General features: G+C 42.6%; 1 protein-coding gene across 1 annotated transcript in view; it reads left to right on the forward strand.

Moving 5' to 3' along the window:
• Positions 1 to 26694, forward strand: part of CAMTA1 (calmodulin binding transcription activator 1) — a 1602965-nt gene that overhangs the window by 1457253 nt on the left and 119018 nt on the right. The window lies entirely within an intron of this gene.

Below are 26694 nucleotides of genomic sequence, written 5' to 3' on the forward strand. Positions count from 1 at the left end.
CGCCTAATCCAGTACTGTCTCCAGCCCTGTAATATCCCGTCTTGCAATGTTCTGCTGTCCCTTCCTGGTGGCAATGAATCATCCAGCCTGTAAACGCTTATATTGTAACTGTACAAAGTTATCAATCATAATTAACAAGCTCGGTGGCAGAACTGAGAGGCTAGGGGAGCCCTACAGCGGGGTTCAGCTAAGAACAGGGACAATTTCTCTCTGCAATGTGAATAAATGAGGAGCTACTTTTTACGCACCTGCCTGACATAGAGCAGAAAATTCATACTTCACCCAAGAACACTTCACACAACACAATCATGTAGAATTAATGCCTGTAGATAATAGTCTACATACTGTATATGGTTATGACTTTCAACCCATTTTATCAAACCTTATCCCTTTCCCTTATTCGGGCATATAAATATCTTAGAACAATCCCTGCTCGGACCAAATTTATAAGCCACAGTCCTTCAGGATAGATCATCAATATCTGAGAGGAGGATTCGACTCCTAGGACCCCCACCAATGGGCACTTTGAAGAGGCTGTGGCTGTGCGGCCTCCTCACAGCTTAGCAAGCATAGCGCTGTACATTGTATAGCGCCTGTGCTTGGTATTTTAACTTGCAGCTCAGAACCATTAACTAGAATGGGACTGAGCTACAACTAGGCCACGTGACCAATGAACATGACATGACTGACCTAGGATGAGGCTTCAGAGAATAGGTAAATGAAGTTAACCTACTGTTAGACTATCTGGTTTGGCTTTGGGCTAAACCTAAAGGGATTGTCCTGACGGTCCCTTGGTATTCACCTTTTAACCCCTGTACAGGAATCTGGACTTCACTGCAGGGGAGCCATCAGACCACAACCTCCTGTAGTAGTCACAATATAATTGCCAGCTGACCGACAGGGTTTAAAGATACCGATGCAAGGCACCAAATAGTCAGGCTATATGCATAGTAGACAGGCTGCGGTCAGGGCAGGTAACGTACTACCGTATTCATGAGATAAGGCCAGGGTAGGTGGCAGTAGGGTTATCCAAGAAACAGGCTGGGCAGGTGGTGGAAGTTAGATCCAGTAGTTAGGCTGGAGTACGGTACATGAGTAGTCAGACAGGGAATACACCTTTGCTGGTCACTAGAGATTAGGAAACCTAAAGCCCAGGCACCCTCATACTGGGGAAGTTGCTTTAAGTACCTAGGGACTGCCAACCATTGGCTGGGGAAGAATTTGGATGCTGGCCTTTTAGGAGGCCAGAACTACAGGATGCAAGCCACAGCCTGCGGCACTCACAGAACATGTGAGCAGCCGTGATCACCATCAGCAAAAAGAAGACAGAAAACAGACCTGGGCCGCAGGTCAGGAGGGAAAGTCAGCTGGGTGAGTAGCTTGGTGCCCATGCCTGCCAGGAGAAGCAGGGCAGCAGTGGGCACGGGAGGCCAGCACAATATGGACAAAAGTAGTACAGTTTTCAATCCTGGTCACTTTTTACAAAGGAACCTACAGTCTCCAACATTGACCTGCCAACATAATTCACACCTATGCATGGAATTGTGTCTGAAAGTTCTTAGAAAGTCCAGGAAAGCCTGCTCCCATGATTACTACTATGTCACATATCTCCTGTACTAGTAGTCATCCCATGGAAGAACACTACAATAAGCCTTTCTCCGGTCTTAAATAGCTGTTAACAGAGATCAGATTGTATACTTCTGCTGGGAAGATGGAGGCGATAGACTTAGTGACCCTTTAAAATCTCCTGTTGCCCCCCCAGCGTTTATTAAACTACAACTCCTAGCTGAGAGTGTCATGCAAAGAGGTATCTCCCAAGAAAAACAACCATCTCGCCAGTGACACCTATTTGAAGTGGCTCTCTATGAGCCAAGATCTTGAGGAAGGGCAAGCTCCTGGAAACAGCTGTGTACGGATGGATATCTGGCCTGGCTATATTCCCTTGTTCAAAAGTCAGAACTTGACTTATAAGGAGCTACTTTCAATAGGTGGCGGTAGTGAGATGATTCGTTTTCCTGGGAGATACCTCTCTGCATATTCGTTTCCCATGGAGCATTGCCAATAAGTCTCCATACCATGGAGGACTTCCAGTAAATTTCCATACTAGACTGGTCTTTTTAAGGAGATTCAGCACTCTGCCGAAACAGTTGGAAATCCACATGTCGCCTCAATAGTGATTGGTGTTTTTCCTACAAGTATTGGAATACACAGAATTGAGTTACTATGGGTATGGACTAAGAAGGCTGGCGGTACTTCATCTGTATGTCTATAAGATGAATAGACCATCTTAGGCAATATTTCCTCTTCTGTCCCCCAAATGAAGACTGATTTCAGGACTTAAATGAAGCATGCAGGTTCTTTTTTAGAGTTATTGCTTCAAATGTCTCTTCTTTTATTTCAAAAAGTGATTTATTTTTTTGGGACAGTGCATTTTTACTGTGCTTTTTTCATTTTGATATTGTGTTATTTTAACAATACATTCTGTTTCACTTTCTAATGAAGAATAATTTATTTTTTTGGGGAAAATGTTCCTATTTGTAACTTTTAAACAGGACCTGGCACCAAGACAGACGATTTCACAATAGGGCATTTTAAAAGTAGCTGAATAACACTGAACTAGACTGCACAAAACTCATAAGAGTGCCATCATGCCCCTTTTTTCCTATGTGACCATCGAGGGGTTGAACATATCTCGTCATATGTGGTGTCCCTGCTGTAATCCTTCTTGACCATACAGTAAAAACAATGAAAGTAAAGGGTTATGTACCATTCAAGCTTTGATAACACATCAGACCTTCATAAAACATGGAACCCTGTAAACGTCATGGGTTCCATACACCTAGAGAAAAAATACGGCGGATAGTTGCCCTATCACATGAGCACTGGCTCTGATAGACCTGGTGGGCTTCCTTAAATGTAGCAATGAATTAAAATACATTGGGTGGGGGAGATTAGTGCAGATGAGAACATTGGTGTTGAAGGCTACAGATGGCCATAGACATGTGACAGCAATGGGCATATTATTTCAACAGCAAGATGGGAAAAATTGGCTGTTAGACACCTCTGGAGGCATCTATCTCTAGGAAACCCAAAGGATGCGCCAGGTTGAAGTTTAGTGCCCTAGTTTCGGAAATGTTGAGAGCAGTTTTCATAGACATTAGACTGTTCAATCAAAACCAGGAGGGTACAGATAACGAGTATATCTTGAGTAAAGGTACAGGAACACAAACAAAAGCCTGGACACGATACACAATCACAGGCACTGTGCAGTTTTAGACTGGAACCAAAGCCAACAGCCTTATGATCAGCCGTATGATGTACCTTGTGACTGTTGAAACCACTGCTCCTGGTATCCCCTAGCCTGAACCACAGAGACAGCTGCCTGATGGAGTGACAAACACTCCAGGAACATGGTTAGATAAGTTTACAACAGGCAGATATGCACTTTGTGAAGTATCTACTTCATTACAATGGATGATCTCACATCATGCACATTTTATCCATTGTTTTTGTGTTTTACATTTAGGTTCTATAATATATAGACTGACATAGATCATTCTGACCAGGAGCTCAGGCCTTTTACGTTTTTCTTTTCCATTACTTTGCTGCAATCAAGGCTGTGTACTCAGAGCAAGGAAACTTACATAAGTCATGGTATAATTATTTAATCTTTTCTCCCTGAAGGGCCTCTGCATTGCAGCTGTCCTGTGCTCAGATCTATGCCGGAGTCTGCTGAGAGTATCAGGCTACTTATATTATGCCCTGCTATAAGAGGACCACATATCTAGGACATACTCATTAGGTTTCTTATATTGCCCATTCACACAGTGCTAATTCCTGTGTAATTGGGTAATGCCATTGAGGTTTGTATGGTCCTAAAGGAAGCACAGTACTTAAATGGTTTGCCCACAATCAACACGTATCTCCTATCTACAGAATAGGTGATAACTGTATGTTTTCTGGGGTTTAACACCTGGGACCCACACTGATCACGAGAAGAGGGTCCCTTGTGTGATGCATGATCATCACTCCATGCACTTCTAGGGGGCTGCTGCAGATACAGTAGCTGAGCATGGTCCACAGCAAATACATGTTTTTCATGGGTTAGTCCCTTTAATCAGTGGCGTAGGGATCGCCATAGCAACCATAGCAGTGGCTATGGGGCCCTACGCCACTGGGGGCCCGTCTGGGCCGCCTTCTGTTGATTATTTTATTTTTATTTTTTACACACACACCGGCAGCCAGGCCCGAGCCGCGGACCGCATGCCCACTACACTAGACTAGTGTAGTGGGTGGGGCGCGGGCGGTCCGCAGCTTGGGCCTGGCTGGGGAGGAGTCAGGACTGGAGCAGGGCGCACGCAGAGCCGACACAGTGGCTGCGGAGGCTCCAGCCAGGCCACTGAGACTCAGAAAGATCCGATGGTGACGGGGACGTTCCCATGGTGACGGGGACGCTTGCCTGGGGGTTAGAATATAGCATCGGATCTGCGTTTTCACGAGCTCAGTGAGATCGTAAAAACTCAAATCCGATGGTATATTCTAACCCCCTGGCATTCCCATGGTGACAGGGACGCTTGCCTGGGGGTTAGAATATACAGGGCCACGCCGCTCACAGCAGTATATTTATAAACTAATCAGTAACTACTTTAACTTTAATCATTGCTCATTGCTGAGCTCTTTACTTGGATTATTTGGATATCTTACTCTGTCTTAGCTCCGGTAATAGCAAGGCGTGCGGGAGGGCGGCGCTCACTCACTGATGTCACGCTCCTGCTCCTCCCACTAGGCAGCGCAGGCGCGTGACGTCAGTGAGTGAGCGCCGCCCACACTGCCTGCTGTTACCGGAGCTAAAACAGAGTAAGATATCCAAATAATCCAAGTAAAGAGCTCAGCAATGAGCAATGATTAAAGTTAAAGTAGTTACTGATTAGTTTATAAATATACTGCTGTGAGCGTCGGGGAGGGGGATCTGTGGATGGCACTGTTTAGGGGGGATCTGTGGATGGCACTGTTTAGGGGAGGGGGGATCTGTGGATGGCACTGTTTAGGGGAAGGGGGATCTGTGGATGGCACTGTTTAGGGGAGGGGGGATCTGTGGATGGCACTGTTTAGGGGAGGGGGGATCTGTGGATGGCACTGTTTAGGGGGGAGATCTGTGGATGGCACTGTTTAGGGGAGGGGGGATCTGTGGATGGCACTGTTTAGGGGGGAGATCTGTGGATGGCACTGTTTAGGGGAGGGGGGATCTGTGGATGGCACTGTTTAGGGGGGATCTGTGGATCGCACTGTTTAGGGGGATCTGTGGATGGCACTGTTTAGGGGGAGATCTGTGGATGGCACTGTTTAGGGGAGGGGGGATCTGTGGATGGCACTGTTTAGGGGGGAGATCTGTGGATGGCACTGTTTAGGGGAGGGGGATCTGTGGATGGCACTGTTTAGGGGGGATCTTTGGATGGCACTGTTTAGGGGGATCTGTGGATGGCACTGTTTAGGGGGGGATCTGTGGATGGCACTGTTGAGGGGGGATTTGTGGATGGCACTGTTTAGGGGGGAGATCTGTGGATGGCACTGTTTAGGGGGGATCTGTGGATGGCACTGTTTAGGGGGGATCTGTGGATGGCACTGTTTAGGGGGGATCTGTGGATGGCACTGTTTAGGGGGGAGATCTGTGGATGGCACTGTTTAGGGGGGAGATCTGTGGATGGCACTGTTTAGGGGGGAGATCTGTGGATGGCACTGTTTAGGGGGGAGATCTGTGGATGGCACTGTTTAGGGGAGGGGAGATCTGTGGATGGCACTGTTTAGGGAGGGGGATCTGTGAATGGCACGGGGGGGGCCCATAATTTTTTTTGCTATGGGGCCCATGCATTTCTAGCTACGCCCCTGCCTTTAATAATGATCTTATGGCAGCCATCACAGTGGGCATTGGCCGTTGTGCCCGAGTGCTAAGGCTACTTTCACACTAGTGTTTCTATTTTCCGGTATTCAGATCCGTCATAGGATCTCAATAATGGAGAAAAACGCTTCCGTTTTGTCCCCATTCATCGTCAATGGGGAGAAAACATAACTGAACAGAACGGAATGCTCCAAAATGCATTCCATTCCATTTGGTTGCATTGCCATACTGGAGAGCAACCCGCAGCAATCGGTTTTCTTTCCGTTATGGGATGTGGAGCAAGACGGATCCGTCATGACCCACAATGCAAGTCAATGGGGACGCATTTGTTTAACTCTTACACAATCTGCCACAATAAAAAAAGACGCATCCGTCTTGGCTATGTTACAGATAACGCAACCGGATCTGTTCATAACGGATGCTGATGGTTGTATTATCAGTAGGGATGAGCGTATCGACTTCGGATGAAACATCCGAAGTCGATTTGCATAAAACTTTGTTTCAATACAGTATTAGAATGTATTGGCTCTGATGAGGCAAGTTAATACTTTGCGAAGTCTCGTGAGACTTTGCATAATAATAACTTCAGAAATTGATTTATACTGTAAAAAAAAAAAACATTTTCCCGAATTTTTTTTACAGTATAAATCAATTTCTGAAGTTATTATTATCGGAGCCAATACATTCTAATACTGTACTGAGCGCTCGCTCTGTACAGTAATGAAACAAAGTTTTATGCAAACATGAAACATCCAAAGTCGATTCGCTCATCCCTAATTATCAGTAATGGAAGCTTTTTAGCTGAGCCCTGCCGGATCCAGCAAAAACGCTAGTGTGAAAGTAGCCTAAGCTTCCTTCTGTAAATGAGGATAGGAAACGGCGGCTGTTGCCAGCTATGGAGAACGGGTCACCTGGTCCAAGACTTCTCAATTTGCTATCTCCTCCTGACTTTTTGTTACTCACCAGATGCAACATCAAGGGAATGGGAGACAATGTAAATCTGTATACCATGTGTAATAGTTGTGTACTCTTATGTGGCAGAGAAGTCTTTGCACCCCCTGCAGTAGTGCCTTGTTACCTCCATAATATCAGATGATCTAAAGGGGGCTGAGTATAACTTCTTAGGTCTCCCACTGGGAGGTCGGTGAGTTTCCGGTACAGAAAGCTGCCTCCCAGCCAGAGATTGGTTTGATGTAGAGTTTGTCTGGAGGGAGAGGCATACAAAATGGATGCCTTTCATGATACATATACAAGACTTTTTCCACCCTCTGGACAGTCTGGAATAATACGATCAGTGAAAGGAGATTATCATGATCAGTGGCAGTACTTTTCTGCTATGCTAACTTACCTAGTCCTGCTAACACCCATCTTTTTTCAAGTCTTCTTTGTGCAGTACACCAGTATAGGGGGTATCTGCAAATGTTTGGTCTGTAACGTTGTTTAATGCTTGAACTGTATACCAACAGAAGAAGTATGATTGGCATCAGGAATGGGGCTAACCACCCAATTCCTCCCTTCTTGGTAGGAGTGGGCTGGTCCTATTTCCTTCCAGGGGAGGGAAGTGTTAGCTAGGACAGTGAGGAGTGAGAAAGCATGTCCTATTGCTTCTTCTCCGTGGGTCTTAGGGACCAGAGAACCAACTCATCTTTGAGACCACTACTCTATAGACAATTCAAAGACCAAGCTACAGATATTATGCAAAGCTACATTGTTAAAGTCAGCAGAGTAACCAGAAACAACAGCTATCCAGACTTTTCTGCAGGTGAGGGACTATGACTCCGACACCCATCACTTCATTCAGACACCCATCACATCATTTAAATTACTTCCAGGCAAGCCCAACTCAAAAAACTCTGCATTACCCAGTGGACACCCTCAGCCACAAGAGCCTGCTTTCAGCTGTTGGCCAGATGTTTAGGGGAGAGACATCAGCAAGATAGCATTCCAGAGGTGTCATCATCTGTCATTTTGCCAGCCACCTATGGAAGACAGGTGATCATAAATTGCACTTTATACAACTACTGCTGGATGTGCTACAGCTTCTAATGTGAACTTAGTAAATACAGACCTTTATTCTTCTACTTCTGGCCTAATTCCTTATACCACCTTTTCACTGCACTGATCCCTAGTAAGCAATGGCGTAAGGGAGTACACCATGACACATCATCTCATCAGGGCCACTAACACTCCCGTCCTCTCCACTGCTTCCCAAGGGGTTCGCTGCATAAAATTGGTGTCACAAACCTCTCCATGCCTTACTATCATTGGCTTAATTGCTGTTAACATGATTCCTTGTGGGTGTTTCTCACTCACCACCACCTGTTATCAAGGCCCACAATCGTGCCACCAGCGGCGCACCAGCAAAGAAGAGGTTAACCACCATCTTGGATCCACACCATGTACACCCCTCCAGAGCAGGAATCGTGACACAGCATCTTATCAGAGCCACTACCACTGCCATCCTCTGCACTGGCTCCTCAGGGGTTTGCTCCATTTTCATATAGGAAAAAACTTTGCTGTATGTTGGGCCAAATGACAAACTCAGCACTGCTATACTCATAAATATCTAGTTGCTTATCCACTTTATAGAAGATTTCAATAATCTACTGCATATTATTAGGGGATATATTAGTATTTTTCTAATCTTCTACTCTGCACAGAAGAATCACATTAAATATCACCAGGACATATTTATGTCTAAAATTCTGACTCCTAAAAGCAGAAAAGCGCTTTTTACCAAGATCCCCATCGTTCTCTAGAAATAGCCTAAATTACAATGTACTGAGCTGCTTGGATACTTAAAATCCACTCTTGCTATAGCTCTCAGACTCTCCTGCAATCTAAATCCTAGTCTCCAATTATCTGGGACTGAATGTCGTCTTGTCCACCTGGGTCGTGTTCACAGCCACTTTCTATTTTTGGTATTCCTTAAAGGGGTTCTACACCTTTTTATTACTGATGATTTATCCTTTGGATAGATCATCAGGATCTGATTGGTGGGGTTTCGTCACCGAGGATCCCTGCAATCAGATATTTGAGAAGGCAGCAGCACTCGCAGGAGTGCCATGGCCATCTGGCTGTTTCCGGCAGGCCAGTGGCGTCACGACTATAGGGCTGAGCTATTCCCAGTCCAGTGAAATAGTCGTGATCCCCGCTGATCAGATGCTGATGAGCTATCCAAAGGATAGCTCATCAGTAAGATAAAGGGTACAGAACCCCTTTAAGACCATGGCTAAATTAAATGGTCTATCTTCTGCTCTGTCAGAGGTTCAGATTCTTGTTCTGCCATCCCCCATGCTGTACACTACAGTTCTGATTCATTATGTCAGCTGTTGAGTAAAGGTGTGTTGATAAATGGAGAGCTGATTTCCGTTACAGCCTGATTCCTTTTCTGCTCATTTAGGTACGAACCTACCTACCTTGGAGGAATAGTTTTTGGATGTGGCCCCCATACATTGCAGCTATCTGATCATCCTTCTTCCATAGGCCAATGCAGACTTTATAAACAGGAGGACTGGGTCAGTTTTACCAACTAAGACTCATACAGTATCTACCTGATCACTCAGATGATCCATCATAAGCATGGCTGATTCATAAGGCAGTAGTGTTGGGCGCGAATATTCGAATAGTGAATATTAATTGCGAATATTGCCACTTCGAGAATTCGCTAATATTTAGAATATAGTGATATATATTAGTATTTTCGAATATTCTAGATTTTTTTTCATCTGAACCCATGATCCCTCCCTGCTTCTTGCTTGTAGGCCAATAAGAAGGCTGCAATGTCTTTGTCTGAGCTTAGCAACATCCCTACCAACCAATAGGAAAGTTGCCTACCCCTTACTATATAAGAAACTCCCAGCAGCCATTTTCTGTAGTTTTATGGAGTTCTGACAGAGACAGCAGTGTCATTGCTGTGCTCTGTGCTTTGCTGAGTCATTACATTAGATAGTTAGTTAGCTTATATATATATATATATATATATATATATAATACAGATAGTTAGTTGGTGATAGTCAGTGCAGGTTATATCCTGATATAGTGTAGCTGATAGGCTCCAGTGCAGGGTGTTAGGCAGTGTGATAGGTTCTGCTGTCCATACATACATGCTACAGACATAGTGCTCTGATGTCAAAAGTTCACAACAATACTTAGTGCACCAATCAGTAATATGCAGTCAGACCTGCTAAAATGTGAAGTTTCACGTATTGCGCCAAAATATGTGCATCATTAATTGCCAATTGGCGCAATTGCGAATATATTGGAGCACTCTATCTGCCTATAAAGCCATTTTTTATGTTCTGCCATGCCAACCATTTTCTCCAGTCTCAGGAAACTTCTAGCAGCTTGGAAAATGTAGCAAAAGTGACCCACGCCTGTATTGCGCGTGCAGTACGCGAATATTACATTGCCGATTCTCGAATTTGCCAATATATGACGAATATTCTACAAAATATTCACAAAATATTGTGAATTCGAATATTGCCCCTGCCACTCATCACCATAAGGCAGGTGCCCTAGAGCCTCCACCATCATGGGAACCTAGGGGCCTTCACCACCCATTCTATCCAGTCTAGAAGAAGTGGAGAAGTACAGTAGATATAAAAAGTCTACACACCCCTGTTAAAATGTCAGATTTCTGTGCTGTGAAAAAAATTCCACCTTTACTGTGACCTATAAACTGTACAACTCAATTGAAAAACAAACTGAAATCTTTTAGGTGGAGGGAAGAAAACAAAAAAAAAAATAATGTGGTTGCATAAGTGTGCACACCCTCTTATAACTGGGGGATGTAGATATGTTCAGAATTAAGCAATCACATTCAAAATCATGTTAAATAGGAGTCAGCATACACCTGCCATCATTTAAAGTGCCTCTGATTAACCCCAAATAAAGTTCAGCTGCTCTAGTTGGTCTTTCCTGAAATTTTCTTAGTCGCATCCCACAGCAAAAGCCATGGTCCACAGAGAGCTTCCAAAGCATCAGAGGGATCTCATTGTTAAAGGGTATCAGTCAGGAGAAGGGTACAAAAGAATTTCCAAGGCATTAGATATACCATGGAACACAGTGAAGACAGTCATCAAGTGGAGAAAATATGGCACAACAGTGACATTACCAAGAACTGGTCATCCCTCCAAAATTGATGAAAAGACGAGAAGAAAACTGGTCTGGGAGGCGACCAAGAGGCCTACAGCAACATTAAAGGAGCTGCAGGAATATCTGGCAAGTACTGGCTGTGTGGTACATGTGACAACAATCTCCCGTATTCTTCATATGTCTGGGCTATCGGGTAGAGTGGCAGGACGAAAGCCTTTTCTTATGAAGAAAAACTTACAAGCCAGGCTATATTTTGCAAAAACACTTCTGAAGTCTCCCAAAAGCATGTGGGAAAAGGTGTTATGGTCTGATGGAACCAAGGTTGAATTTTTTGGCCATAATTCCAAAAGATATGTTTGGCGCAAAAACAACACTGCACATCACCAAAAGAACACCATACCCACAGTGAAGCATGGTGGTGGCAGCATCATGCCAAGGGGCTGTTTTTCTTCAGCTGGAACTGGGGCCTTAGTTAAGCTAGAGGGAATTATGAACAGTTCCAAATACCAGTCAATATTGGCACAAAACCTTCAGGCTTCTGCTAGAAAGCTGAACATGAAGAGGAACTTCATCTTTCAGCATGACAACGACCCAAAGCATACATCCAAATCAACAAAGGAATGGCTTCACCAGAAGAAGATTAAAGTTTTGGAATGGCCCAGCCAGAGCCCAGACCTGAATCCAATTGAAAATCTGTGGGGTGATCTGAAGAGGGCTGTGCACAGGAGATGCCCTCGCAATCTGACAGATTTGGAATGTTTTTGCAAAGAAGAGTCAAAATGTGCCATGCTGATAGACTCATGCCCAAAAAGACTGAGTGCTGTAATAAAATCTAAAGGTGCTTCAACAAAGTATTAGTTTAAGGGTGTGCACACTTATGCAACCATATTTTATTTTATGTTTATATTTTTTCTTCCCTCTACCTAAAAGATTTCAGTTTGTTTTTCAATTGAATTGTACAGTTTATAGGTCACATTAAAGGTGGAAAAAGTTCTGAAATGATTTATCTTTGTCTCATTTTTTTACATCACAGAAACCTGACATTTTAACAGGGGTGTGTAGACTATTTATATCCACTGTAGCTATGCTTTTGTTTGGCTCTCTTTTGTTTCCCAGGGGAGTAACTGTCTCTGCTCTCTGCATAACTCTCATAGATGTCAGCTGAGCAGATCACACCACAAGCATGTGCTGCCTCTTCTTGGAAGTACTGTAGCAGCAGTAGAGTATGGGGGATCTCAGTCTCAAAGGAGGATGAAGGCCTCCACCAATTTCAAACCAGCCCACTTTGATTCCTGCTCTTCTTATCCAGGGCTCCTTGGGAAGGCACTGGAAGAGTGCCATCAGTTGGGGATCACTCTACAGATACGCAATTGGCAAATCAGTTCCCCAACTATATAGCATAGGCTGTATGATCGGGGCAAGTCAATTCGCTCATTTCTCCAAATAGATTAGGTAAAATTCTGTATTTTATAGCGCAAGAATTACACGATATTCAAGGATTCAATTTATCAGATGGAATATGATGCATTTACAGGACATGTAATTTTAATGTCTTTAGTCATTAAATATGTAAGGTGTTATTTAATTGCTAAATACTGTTCTAGCAACGTCTCTACATGAATAAGTAATTGCGTGTAAAACTTTCTACATAGAATATGTAGACGGTTCATGTTCAGATCTGCATGGCTGTTTATCCAAATTTAGAGGTAAACAATCTTTGTGTATACCGATTACGCTAGTTATATTCAAAGTCAGGGGGCAGTATTAGACTAGATATCTTCAACTCCAAAAGGGGACAGTACTTTAGCAGTTATATTCCTGTACATAGGAGGCAATATTATAATGAGAGGGGCAGTATTATAGTAGTTATATTCTTGTACATAGGGGGCAGAATTATAGTAAATATATTCAGTAATATACTGGTTTTATTCAGGGCCATGGGAGGCAGTATTATAGCATTTATCTCCTGGCACGGATCTCCTGGCACCCCGACTGGGTACCTCCGTTTATGTATGCTCCTAGTGCTTCCTGAGGACTCCAAGCATTCCACTTGACACTGTAAGCACTGCCGACCCCACGAACCACCGCAGCTTGGTTGGGATCTGGCCGTCTGCTACCCACCCTGGACCTACAACAAGGTTTCCAGGTTCCAGTGGGTGACCCTCTCTTCTTTCAGAGAGCGATGCAGTAACAAGCTCTTACAAGAGCTAAGGATTATACTCTGGAGAGTTTAATGATTATAGAAAGCCCCAGAATGTAGTTCTCCAATCCCCCAAACATGAGCCCAGACTTCATGAAGGGTAGAACAGGACACTTTAATGAGGCTACATGCCCACCTTTTATGCAGAGCTTCCAGCAAGGGACACTCCCTATGAGGACCTTGTGAAGACTGAGACAGTTGTTGTAGAAATATTAATAGTTGTAATCCGCTCTTCAATGTCTTTGTGTAAGGAAAGGTAAAAATCTCAACCGCAGTCAGCCAAAGGTGTTTTCATGTTAAGTTCTGCTGAGCAACTGCCCCGCCCTGCTCAGTCTGTTCACTTTTATTTACTCACAAAAGGTGTAAAAGGGGCTGGCCCATAACAAGGATGCAGGAAGTGATGACATACAGGAAGTGATGACATAGGAAGACAAGACACCATCATTTAGAACACCCTAGCCAACAAACACATGTATGCAATAATCTACCATTACCACTGGAGTTAATTTTATCTAGCCTTGCTCAGTGATCAATGCCAGATAAAGTTACTATGATCCTCATGCATGTTTATTTACAGGACAACGTCATTATCTCCAGCGGCTGATCAGGCGTACTAGAGACAACAAACGCACGTTCCTTTCGTTATATTGTTCTCTTAACAAATGCATCCACGCCAAGCCAATAAATCCACGTCTTGCGCGGGGGCCCTAGCCGGCGTCCATACATCAGCCAACAAAACACTGCTCTGCTGAACACATCAGTCTCCCCTGGCCCACAGCCCAGTGCTTAGCACATGGACCATTCGCCGACGGAGACCTCTGCGCCCAGCAGCTGTGACAGGACATACATGGGAAGATATCCACTCCAATGGCTTACCCTGACACTGAGAGACATGATGACAATACACAATATATTAAATACACATCCTAATAAAATTTCCACAACACAGTTTTTACAATGGGACAACGTAATCACTCACAGGCAGAAAGAGGCTAGCCCTCAGGCCTCTCCAGCAGCCCCAGTGACTGTTCAGTCCGTCACAGGTAGTAATTTAGCAGTTATATTATTGTACTTTGGTGGAACACAATAGATACAACATTATATATGGACTAAGCCCTCATTCTGATATGATAAAATCTGAGATTCTTAGCCAATATATTTTGATCAAAACACATCTGTGCCCGCCTACCCGCGACAAGGTGGTCTCAGTCAGGCAGGTCATACTCTAAACCTACCTATGCCATTGGGCATCTACATTCAGGAGAGCAGACCCTGCACATATAGTGTGTTGCTTCTAGTTACCTCTGTGTGCATCAAGCAATTTATAAATAAACCATTTATAATGAAAAAATCACAGAAAATAATGCCTTAACAAAATAGATGGTGCTATTAGACTCTCCTATTATCTGGGGAGCAGCATTTTTGTGCACTTTTCCCCTGCCTATCCCACAGGCGACCTTGATTAGGTGGTACATATAGCTGTGCGGGCTCCTCCTCTCTTTGGTTGCTTGATGCACATAGTGGTAACTATATGTACAGGGTCTGCTCTGAATGTAGATGCCCAATGGCATAGGCAGGTTTAGAGTAAGACCTGCCTGACTGAGACCACTTTGGCGTGGGTAGACGGGCACAGATGTGTATTGATCAAAATATATTGACTGATAGTCTCAGATTTTATCATATCAGAGTGAGGGCTTAGTCCATATTAGTTATATTCTTGTACATAGGAGGCAATATTATAGCAGTTATATTCTTGTACATAGGGGCAGTATTATAGTAGTTATATTCTTGTACCTAGGAGCAGTATTATAGTACTTATATTCTTGTACATAGGATTCATTTTAATGTTTGTATTCAGACATCAGTGTTTTAGCACGGTCCGTAGTTCCGTGTTTTTAGCACTGATGCATGCTCTATTTTGTCTGTGTTCATGGATCCATCAAGCCCATTATAGTCTATGGGTCTGTGAAAACCACGGATGACATCCGTGTTGCATCAGTGTTTAACGGATCATTAGGAAAAAATGCTTTGAAAATTATTTTTCAGCTGTTCAGTGTCAGTGAAACATGGATGACACACGGACACACGGACCCAACACGGATCCTTCACGGACAGCTTCACAGATGCATCACTGACCACCTTCTCACGGATTTGAGCACGGACACAGACGTGTGAATGAGGCTACATGGAAAAGAGAACTCCAGCTGCCAGATAAAAATACTGAAAATCTCTTTATTTCATCTTTGTAAGATCCAAAAAGGACACAAAGAAAACACAAGAGAACTTGAAGAAAGCTTTTGTGTTTTCTGTGTCCATTTACCTTTTTTTTGGATCTTATGAAGATGAAATAAAAAGATTTATCAGGGTCTTATCTAGCGGCTGGAGATCTATTTTTCCTGTTGTTAATTTGGTGATCTGCAGCATCTCAGTGCCCTGAGATTCCTGCTGGAGCAGGTTGTGACTTGCAAACTTGTTCTGCAGTTTAGATTATTTATATTCTTGTAAATAGAATGAAGTAGAATAGTGGATATATTCTTGTACCTAGGGGACAGTATAATAATAGTTATATTATTGTACATATGAGGCAGTATTATAGCAGTTATATTCTTGTACACAGAAAGAATTATAATAGTTGATATATTTTTGTACATACAGGCAGTATTATAGTAGTTTTATGCTTGCACATACAGACAGTATTATAGTTGTCATATTGTTGTAGATATATTATTGTACATACGTAGGTGCAGTATTATAATAGTTATATTCTTTTATATATGTGCAGTATTATAGTAGTTATATTCTTGTACATACTTTATATTCTTGTACATACTTTATATTCTTGTACATAGCGGGTCGTATTATAGAATATATATTGTTGTACATGGGAGGCAGTGTTATAGTAATTATATCCTTGTTCATAGGTTAGCAGTATATTAGTTATAGCTGCTCCAATATACAGACTTAGAAAATGATTACATCTCTTTAGAGCCAACAATATACGGTAGTCGACTACGCTGTAATACATTGATTATTTAATATTTATTTTTCATAATGCAAAACATTGTACACATTACTTTTCATTAATCTTGAACAGATTTTAACATCTGGCTTAAAGTGCTTGTGAGTTACCACACCACTAAATCTTATGCTTCTGCATAAAATATTACATTCTTTTACTTTAATTCTCTGCTGTCGGAACAGATGATGATTTGTCATGTCGCTAACAGGAACAGGTTATAACCTTCTTTTATATGTTTAAAAAAATAACAAACTATAACAATGAATCTGGATCTCATAATGTTCTGCAGCTTGGATTATTGAACAGATTACCTGGTGTAACCATCTACACCAAGCACCATGAAAAATGTCAACCCTAAACCTTTGGTGTTGTCCTTTTGGCTGCTGTCCATGCTGCACACAGGATATTACCTGGTAGTCATAATAATTTGACTCTACTGTGTCTATATAAAAATAGGAAAAGAGCGCTCATCGAGCAGTACATTTTCATTTTTGAATAGTTGAAAAATATGGCTATGCTGAAAGACATAACGCTCTTTTAGACTTATAAGAGTGAAGCTATCACAGGTCCACTGCAGTCCAGAATGACCTCTGGAACAAGTTCCAGAGATGAAGATTATTTGAAGTAGATAAAAAGAACCTGACTGTGCTGGCACCCAAATCTTCAAGAAAACATGTCTACTTTATATGGGTGATTGTGCACCTCGAAACTTGTTACAAGTTTACAATAAAAAAAGAAACAGATGAGCATCTTCTTGAATGTTTGGGTGCCAGTGCAGTCAGGTCCTTTTTATCTACTTCTAATAATAACGTGACTCAACTTAAAAATCTCCAGAGTGGTCTCTCTCCACACCTCACAAGGTTTACAACTTGCTTACTGTGCTCTAAGAACAGGTGGGACAGCAGTGAATTATACCGTATTTATGACCCTTTCATGAGGTCCATGAGAATTTAGATTAGATTTTGGTTAGAGGTAAATCTGGGAAAGTTGATGTCAGTTTTTATTCCTTTAATGATGACAGGGCAATCAATTGCCCAACATAGAGCAAATCACAGAGCAGCTGTCTACATTAGCATAGTCATGTATCCAGATGTTAATCTAATCTCAGAGAGAAGTAAGAAGCTACGTTTATGTGCACTGAGCTATTGGGTAGGTGAATTATACTGGCTTTATATACTGTGGATAAACATAAAGAGAGTCTGTCATCAGGAAATTCACTGGCAAACCAGGCACACTCTTCTAGGGCTAGCTTAGCTGAATGTAATAATACTTTTCACTTAGCGCTTCATTGCTTCATTCTGAAGAAAAAGTACTTTTAATCTATATGCGAATGAGAAGTTAAGTGCACCTAGGGCGGACCCATACCTTCCTTCTTCTGCTTCCTCTGCCCGTTTCTCCCTGACCTAGAATTGTCAATGAAGAAGAAGGGGGAGAAACAGGCAGAGGAAGTAGAAGGAGCAAGGATGCACAGAGTGGCTTGGGTCCACCCTCGGTGCACTTGAGGGCTCTTTCACACGAGCGGATGCCATGCATGGAATCCGCTGCGTGAAAGAGAGCCAAGCCCCGCTCTGGACAGCAGAGACACGGAGCATTAACATACAAAATCACATTGAGATAAAGTTGTCACCGTGATTTTGTAGTAAAAAGATCACAGAGAGGCACAGATTATTATCAATCAGTGTCCCTGCTGTCCAGTGCGGGGCTTGGCTCTCTTTCACGCAGCGGATTCCACGCACAGCATTTGCTCGCATGAAAGAGCCCTAACTGTTCATTTGCATATGGATTAAAAGTACTTTTTCTCCAGAATGAAGTAACAGATCGTTTATGTGGAAGGTATCTTTGCATTCAGCTGAGCTAGCTGTGCGAGGCTTTGTGCCTGGTTAAATGGTGAATTTTCCTGCTTACAGATTCACTTTAACTGAGGACACCTGCCGCTTATGTACAGGAAAATCACTGCAATATGGGCAACCTTATGATTCTGAATAGGTAGAAAAGTGTTTACCTGATTTTTGATATGATGCAGATATAAATTCTGGAATTTATACCAGATATTTTAAAAACCTGATAAATTTGATTTTAGTTGTAAGGAAATTCTTTGAAAATCTCTTCACACCCTGGCAGTGGTAAAATACCATTACACTCAATATACAGTCTAAATAAAATACACTTGAAGACAAGAAAATCAGCAGAAGATTGTGACGTTATCGCCTACTCCAGCCTTTCTGATAGAACATCTGCTTTCCACGATTACAGAATGAGACATTGGTATATATGTGTCGGCCTAATGGCTTTGTTTTGTAAGCTGCACCATATGGGATGTCTGGAGCAGAGATGCGTCTCAACACATTTACTAGATGTTTCTTAAAAAGAAATTCCTCCATTGCTTAATTTCTTAGTAGTTTTGACTGCTCTTTAACCCCTTCCTGACATCTGTCGTACATGTACTGCGGATGTCGGACGTTTAACATGATGCCCCTCAGGAGCTGAGCAGGCACCATAGCTGTTGGGTGATTGCTGTTTTTCATATCAGACATCTGTCGGCAGTGTATGTGATCAGAGACTTCTCTGATAATGAATAGTGACCGAACGTCCATTCTCCTCTATTCTGCAGTGAGATTGTGGATGCTGGTCAGTTGCTATGGCAGGTGAGAATCCTATGAAAGTTCCCAGACCTGCCATAGTAAAGTTCTTTTCTGGCTGGGGCTACATGACAATCGCTTTGTAGCAGTGAAGCCTTTGAACTGAATAGGGTCACAATGCAGCTCACAAGCTCCCGTAACTGCAACCCCGGAATTGCAAATAAATACAAAATTGATGGATTTTTTTTTTCAGATTCCGGCTGATGTGATTGCGGTGACTTGCAACCCCATTCAGCTCATTGGCTGCACTGCTATACAGCGATCTTTTGTCACAGCCTTAAGCCCTGATTTTACCATAGACTACAATAGTAAACTACTGCAGTCTATGGTATAAGCAGTCTAATGATCACATGTACAGGCCCCATATGAACTAAAATGCAAGTTAGAAAAGCTTTTAAAGATATAATACAGAGAGTAAAAAAAATAAAAATAATAATAAATAAATAAAATCACCCACTTTCCCAATCTTACAAATAAAAAATAAAATAAACATCTTTATTAGTCATGGCTACATTTGAAAATGCTGAGCTATTGATATATAAAAGTATTTATAGTGAATGGTGAAGACCCTAACAGAATACAAATTTAAATGTGATCGCACACTACATCCAGCACTCTGCCCTGCCTCCATGCTGGATGAGACATTGGTGAACATTTTGGCCAAAGCGTATTAAGCCACTCACCGCGTCAAGGTCGTCTCATTTGAGTGGTCCCTATCACTAGTTCCTACCTGTTCATGGGCCATGACAGCCACACAAAGTCCAGGGAATGCAGGTCAGCATGCAAGTCAAGCACACTCTGCTTTTAACCCCGTCCGGTGCCATTACAGCTTTCATCGGATCCAGGGATGCAAGTACCAACATGCATGCTGAGCCCACCATATACTTCTCCTGGAGCCAAATGGCTACTGGTAGGTTCTATATAAGCAGACTCAGTTTTATACTGACTTTAAAACCAGCCTCCAGGACAGATTGACTGGTCAGGTGTGCAATGACTCAAAGGAGATCGCCACGCCTCCATTATATGCTACAAAGAAAAAATGTGGGGGATTGGGTCAGCACAACCCGTATGTAGGTGCACATCATAGAACCTACCAGTAGCCATTTGGCTCCAGGAGAAGTATATGGTGGGCTCAGCATGCATGTTGGTACTTGCATCCCTTGATCCGATGAAAGCTGTCACGGCACCGGACGGGGTTAAAAGCAGAGTGTGCTTGGCTTGCATGCTGACCTGCATTCCCTGGACTTTGTGTGGCTGTCATGGCCCATGAACAGGTAGGAACTAGTGATAGGGACCACTCAAATGAGACGACCTTGACGCAGTGAGTGGCTTAATACGCTTTGGCCAAAATGTACACCAATGTCTCATCCAGCATGGAGGCAGGGCAGAGTGCTGGATGTAGTGTGCGATCACATTTGCATTTTCCATTTGTATATGTATTTCGCCATAGTGATGTGCACCTACATACGGGTTGTGCTGACCCAATCCCCCACATTTTTTCTTTGTAGTATATATTGGAGGCGTGGCGATCTCCATGCAGTCATGCACACCTGACCAGTTAGTCTGCCCTGGAGGCTGGTTTTAAAGTCAGTATAAAACTGAGTCTGCTTATATAGAACCTACCAGTAGCCATTTGGCTCCAGGAGAAGTATATGGTGGGCTCAGCATGCATGTTGGTACTTGCATCCCTGGATCCTATGAAAGCTGTAATGGCACCGGTCGGGGTTAAAAGCAGAGTGTGCTTGACTTGCATGCTGACCTGCATTCCCTGGACTTTGTGTGGCTGTCATGGCCCATAAACAGGTAGGAACTAGTGTTAGGGACCACTCAAATGAGACGACCTTGACGCGGTGAGTGGCTTAATACGCTTTGGCCAAAATGTACACCAATGTCTCATCCAGCATGGAGGCAGGGCAGAGTGCTGGATGTAGTGTGCGATCACATTTGCATTTTCCGTTTGTAAATGTATTTCGCCATAGTGATGTGCACCTACATACAGGTTGTGCTGACCCAATCCCCCACATTTTTTCTTTGTAGAATACAAATTTAGGCTACTTTCACACTAGCGTTCAGAGCGGATCCGTCTGGTGTCTGCACAGACAGATCCGCTCCTATAATGCAGACGTTTGGATCCGTTCAGAACGGATCCGTCTGCATTATATTGTAGAAAAAATTCTAAGTGTAAAAGTAGCTTCAGACGGATCCGTCCAGACTTTACATTGAAAGTCAATGGGGGACGGATCCGTTTGAAAATTGAGCCATATTGTGTCAACTTCAAACGGATCCGTCCCCATTGACTTACATTGTAAGTCTGGACGGATCCGCTTGCCTCCGCACGGCCAGTCGGACACCCGAACGCTGCTAGCTGCGTTCGGGTGTCCGCTTGCTGAGCGGAGCGGAGGCTGAACGCTGCCAGACTGATGCATTCTGAGCGGATCCGCGTCCACTCAGAATGCATTGGGGCAGTACGGATGCGTTCAAGGCCGCTTGTGAGCCCCTTCAAACGGAGCTCACAAGCGGAGCCCCGAACGCTAGTGTGAAAGTAGCCTTAATTGCCCAAATTACTGTTCGTTTGTTTTTTGGTCAGTTCACCTACCAAAAAAATTTAATAAGTGATCAAAATGCCATGATGTTCATAAAAACGACAGATCTCCGCACAAAAACAGAGCCCTCACACAGCGCCATAGGCAGAACTATAGAAAAGTTCTGGGTGTCAGAATATGGTGATGCAAAGAATTTTTTTTCTAAGATTTTTTGTCAGTATTAAAGAATAAGATAAACTATAGAATACAAATAACATTTTTACCGCACAGTAAATGTCGTAAATGCAAAACACGCAAAATAATAGCACAATTATATTTTTTTCTAATTTTACCCCACTTACAATTTTTTTTACTATCTTCCCAATGCATCGTATGACATATTAAATGATGCTATTAGAAAGTACAACTTGTCCCACAAAAAAAGCTCTGTGAACGAAATGGTTATATGAATGAAAAAAATCTAAAAGTTATGGCTTTTGAAAGGCAAGGAGTAAAACACAAAAACTGGCTGCATCGAGAAGGGGTTATTTGTGCTATTATAGCTATAAATCAGGAGGCTCAGGATTAACAGCGTCTTTTCATGTATTGCTGTGTTACAGTACATACTTCCAGGTTCATACCGACATGCAGTGTGCACAACAATATCAGATACAATACCCCCATGACAATGCTAGTTGCAGTGCCTCGTAAGACCAGACACAGTACCTTAATAGTAGTGACAGCCCAGTTAATTTCCATAAAAACTACTGTCCGCTTCCTGATGCCTCATTGACAGCTAGTAACGATGGCAAAGCTAGCTATGTCCTCTGCAAGGTTGGGGAGATATTACTAATAATGTTTGCATGTCCTTTGGTTGTAGCAGCCACTTATGAGATCTCCTGGAAAAGCTTTGTAAAATCAGTGCTGTGACTGTGCTTAGGCCCAGGCCATATAACTACTGCAAACTGCATTATTAGTAGTCCGACCCCACTCTCATCCTGAACATGGCTGCCTCCACTTTAGAAATGTGACAGGCTCACCTTAAAGCAAGCTTAATTGAGAAGATAAATATGAAGTGATGTCAAACAGCCTGTGAGTACATGTTGGCCTTCAAGCTAAAGAAGACATTTGATAAATGTCAGTTCAGCACCATAGAGGGAGGTGATGGCGCTGCCCCACTTATCACAAGCTATAAGCATCAAATTCATCTGGAATTGCCATTTGTTGGCATGGGGAACCACACATTTTTACAGAATGAGTGTAACAGACATCTTATCAAAGCTCTCCGAGGAGAAGTAAGAGTCCTTTCTTGTTCGTGGTCAGATCTGCTCATCTTCGGTATGCTGTGATAATATTCCTATATAGTTGCCGTGTTACATGTGACAACTCTTAACCTGCTGAAATGTCATTATTGATAGCTGTATCCGATGCATAGAATTTTTATTTGTTAAGATAGGAATACAAATTATACCCATGGTTAAAAAATGGCATCCACCATTTCCGTAGAGCAATTATCCATACCATATATTGATCCATGAAATAAGCCCTAAAAACGGTTGTCCGGGACTCTTTTTTTAAATTTTTTATCCCACCCTCAGCCCGAGGAACCTTTAAAGAAAAACACATTGGCCTGCTCCCTGACGCCTTATTCAGACTTCACTGCTGTCTGCACTGCACTTCCACTCTCTGTCTGCCAATATCCACGGAAATATGGTGATCTGCACCACTGCAGCCAATGACTGGCCTTAGCAGTGACATGTCACTATGCATTACACTCACGTGGGGACATGTCCCTACAGAGGCCACTCATTGGCTGCAGTGGTGCACATAACCTGGTCACTTAGTTGGACAACATGAACGCACTCAGCAGTCTCTACAGTACCCATTCATTCCAAAAGACAGTATGGTTAATGGCTTTAAAACTGGATAATTCTCATGTTGGTCATAAAATAGGGCATGAAACATTATTTAGAGGATTCACTTAAAGGGGTTGTCTCATCTCAGACAATGGGGGCATATCGCTAGGATATGCCCCCATTGTCTTATAGTTGGAGGTCCCACATCTGGGGCCTATACCTATCTCCTAAACGGAGCCCCACAAAGTGGTGGCTGGAGAACCCTGGGCCGGCCACCACCAAGCGCTCTCCCCATAGAAGTGAATGGGAGCGTACCGCGCATGACCGGCCCATTCACTTCTATGGGCCCAACAGAAATAGCCGAGCCAGTGCTTGGCTATTTTCGGCAGCCCCATAGAAATGAATAGAGGGTGGCTGCGCATGTGCAGTGTGCCCTCCACCACTTTCGGGGCTCCGTTCTCGGTGTAGGTGCAAGTCCCAGCAGGACCAGCACCTATCAGACAATGGGGGCATATCCTACAATATGCCCCCAGTGTCTGAGATGAGACAAGCCCTTTGATATCACCCCAAAGTCAATTCAGGAGCAATATATGCCATTGTAGACTAGGAGCCCACCCAGACAATTAATGTAGGTTAGATAGGTCACATGACACACTTCCCTGCACTTCCTGTTCCCAAGAAGTCCACAGGATGTGGTTCGCTTCCTCTGTGATTATTTTGAGATAATGTTTAAGGGTGGGTTCACATCAAATTTTAGCCATCCATTTAATGGATACGTTTTAACAAAAACAAAAGGATACAAAAGCATAGCACTACATTCCTTTGTATCCTGCAGAGTCCAGTTAAAAAAGTATGCGTTAACATATACACTTTTTTACAATGGAACTATATACTGAATGGATGCCAATGTATGGCATCAGTCTGAGGCATCCGTTAACTTATAGATAAATGTATATGTATATAGGCACACCTCCTCCTGGAATGATATGTCAGAATGCCTTATTACTTATGAAGTGATTCAATTAACAACCAAATTTATTATATATAAATCACGATAAAATAATGTAAAAATAAAAATAACAATATACATTAATAATCTTAAAAAAATGGTAGCTAACAGTAGTACATGACACAATGATTATTCATTCTAGTCCATTCATTTCTAAAAAACTTAAACTTTAAAACTCCAATAATGCTGCCAGAAAAACGCAATACATTTTTAATTCCTAGGATATAATCAATGTTTCAAAGTTCCTGGTACTCAGACCTCATGATTTATATAGAGACTGATTTGAATTAAATTCATAAAATCAGTATGCATGATTTGCAGAGTTAAAGATTGTTTGTAACAATGTTTCAGAGGAATTCAAAAATACAATAATACAATAATGTCCGATCCATATATTTCAGGTGATTGAAATTAGGTGGTTAAAATTGATATAATAGCAATCTGTCACGAGAATAGAGCTCCAATGTTTGTTAAATTGTCATAAGATAGAGCTCCAATGTTTGTATGGTATGCTTGTGACTGTTTGCATGTGATATTTGTATAGAGTGGCTGTGCAGCAAAGCGCTTACCTCAATAGTTGCTTGAAGGCAGACGCACTCATAGCTGTGAAGTCTCGTAGTGGAGCGCTTACCTTTGAGGTTGTTACAGAGCGGGGATCAACTGTGGGGCTGTGCACTCACCCCTATCTTGTACATGTGTCCTTATCGCTCCTTATAGCTCCTTTCTATTGTTGGTAGCAGTCTTCCCACCTTCAACTCACCTTCATACACACATGCAAATTGATTATGTTGTTCACCAGGCTGATACTTTATTTAGTTGCACCGGCCGTTAACTTGATGTGAACTTACCCTTATTTGAAGTACCCGATCTTGTGCCAGGTGTGAAAGGCGTCCCAACAAAACCTAATCCAAAAGAATCCAATTATGGTGAGATTTCCTATCAATTCTGAAGGACAAAGCTTACTAGGAAATTCCTTGTGAGGTATATTCAAGATAATTCCTTCATCTAAAGCAGTTAATGAAGCATACCTGTGCACGTTCAGTCCCAAGAAAATTGCGGGGAGGTGTCTGTATTGGTCACGGCTGTATTGACATCACAAAGCAAGTCAATAACTCGGCAGCTACATTACTAGAAACTAAAATCTTCTTTGCCATTAATCTGTAGAGGGACCAGCCAATGGTAAAATTCTCTTCAGCACCACCACAAGAGAATATACAGTTGCAAGAAAAAGTATGTGAACCATTTGGAATGATATGGATTTCTGAACAAATTGGTCATAAAATGTGATCTGATCATTATCTAAGTCACAACAATAGACAATCACAGTCTGCTTAAACTAATAACACACAAAGAATTAAATGTTACCATGTTTTTATTGAACACACCATGTAAACATTCACAGTGCAGGTGGAAAAAGTATATGAACCCTTGGTTTTAATAACTGGTTGAACCTACTTTGGCAGCAATAACTTCAACCAAACGTTTCCTGTAGTTGCAGATCAGACGTGCACAATGGTCAGAAGTAATTCTTGACCATTCCTGTTTCAGTTCAGCAATATTCTTGGGATGTCTGGTGTGAATGGCTTTATTGAGGTTATGCCACAGCATCTAATGTTCTTGGGATGTCTGGTGTGAATCGCTTTCTTGAGGTTATCTCAATCGGGTTGAGGTCAGGACTCTGACTGGGCCACTCCAGAAGGCGTATTTTTTTCTGTTTAAGCCATTCTGTTGTTGATTTACTTCTATGCTTTGGGTCGTTGTCCTGTTGCAACACCCATCTTCTGTTGAGCTTCAGCTGGTGGACAGATGGCCTTAAGTTCTCCTGCAAAATGCCTTGATAAACTTGGGAATTCATTTTTCCTTCGATGATAGCAATCCGTCCAGGCCCTGATGCAGCAAAGCAGCCCATAACCATGATGCCCCCACCACCATACTTCACAGTTGGGATGAGGTTTTGATGTTGGTGTGCTGTGCCTCTTTTTCTCCACACATAGTGTTGTGTGTTTCTTCAAAACAACTCAACTTTGGTTTCATCTGTCCACAGAATATTTTGCCAGTACTGCTGTGGAACATCCAGGTGCTCTTGTGCAAACTGTAAACGTGCAGCAATGTTTTTTTTGGACAGCAGTGGCTTCCTCTGTGGTATCCTCACATGAAATTCATTCTTGTTTAGTGGTTTACGTATTGTAGATTCACTAACAGAGATGTTAGCATATGCCAGAGACTTTTGTAAGTCTTTAGCTGACACTCTAGGATTCTTCTTCACCTCATTGAGCAGTCTGTGCTGTGCTCTTGCAGTCATCTTTACAGGACAGCCACTCCTAGGGAGAGTAGCAGCAGTGCTGAACTTTCTCCATTTATAGACAATTTGTCTTACCGTGGACTGATGAACAGCAAGGCTTTTGCAGATACTTTTATAACCCTTTCCATCTTTATGCAAGTCAACAATTCTTAAT

Source organism: Bufo bufo, chromosome 1 (genome assembly GCF_905171765.1).
Source record: "Bufo bufo chromosome 1, aBufBuf1.1, whole genome shotgun sequence".
Lineage (NCBI taxonomy): Eukaryota > Metazoa > Chordata > Amphibia > Anura > Bufonidae > Bufo > Bufo bufo.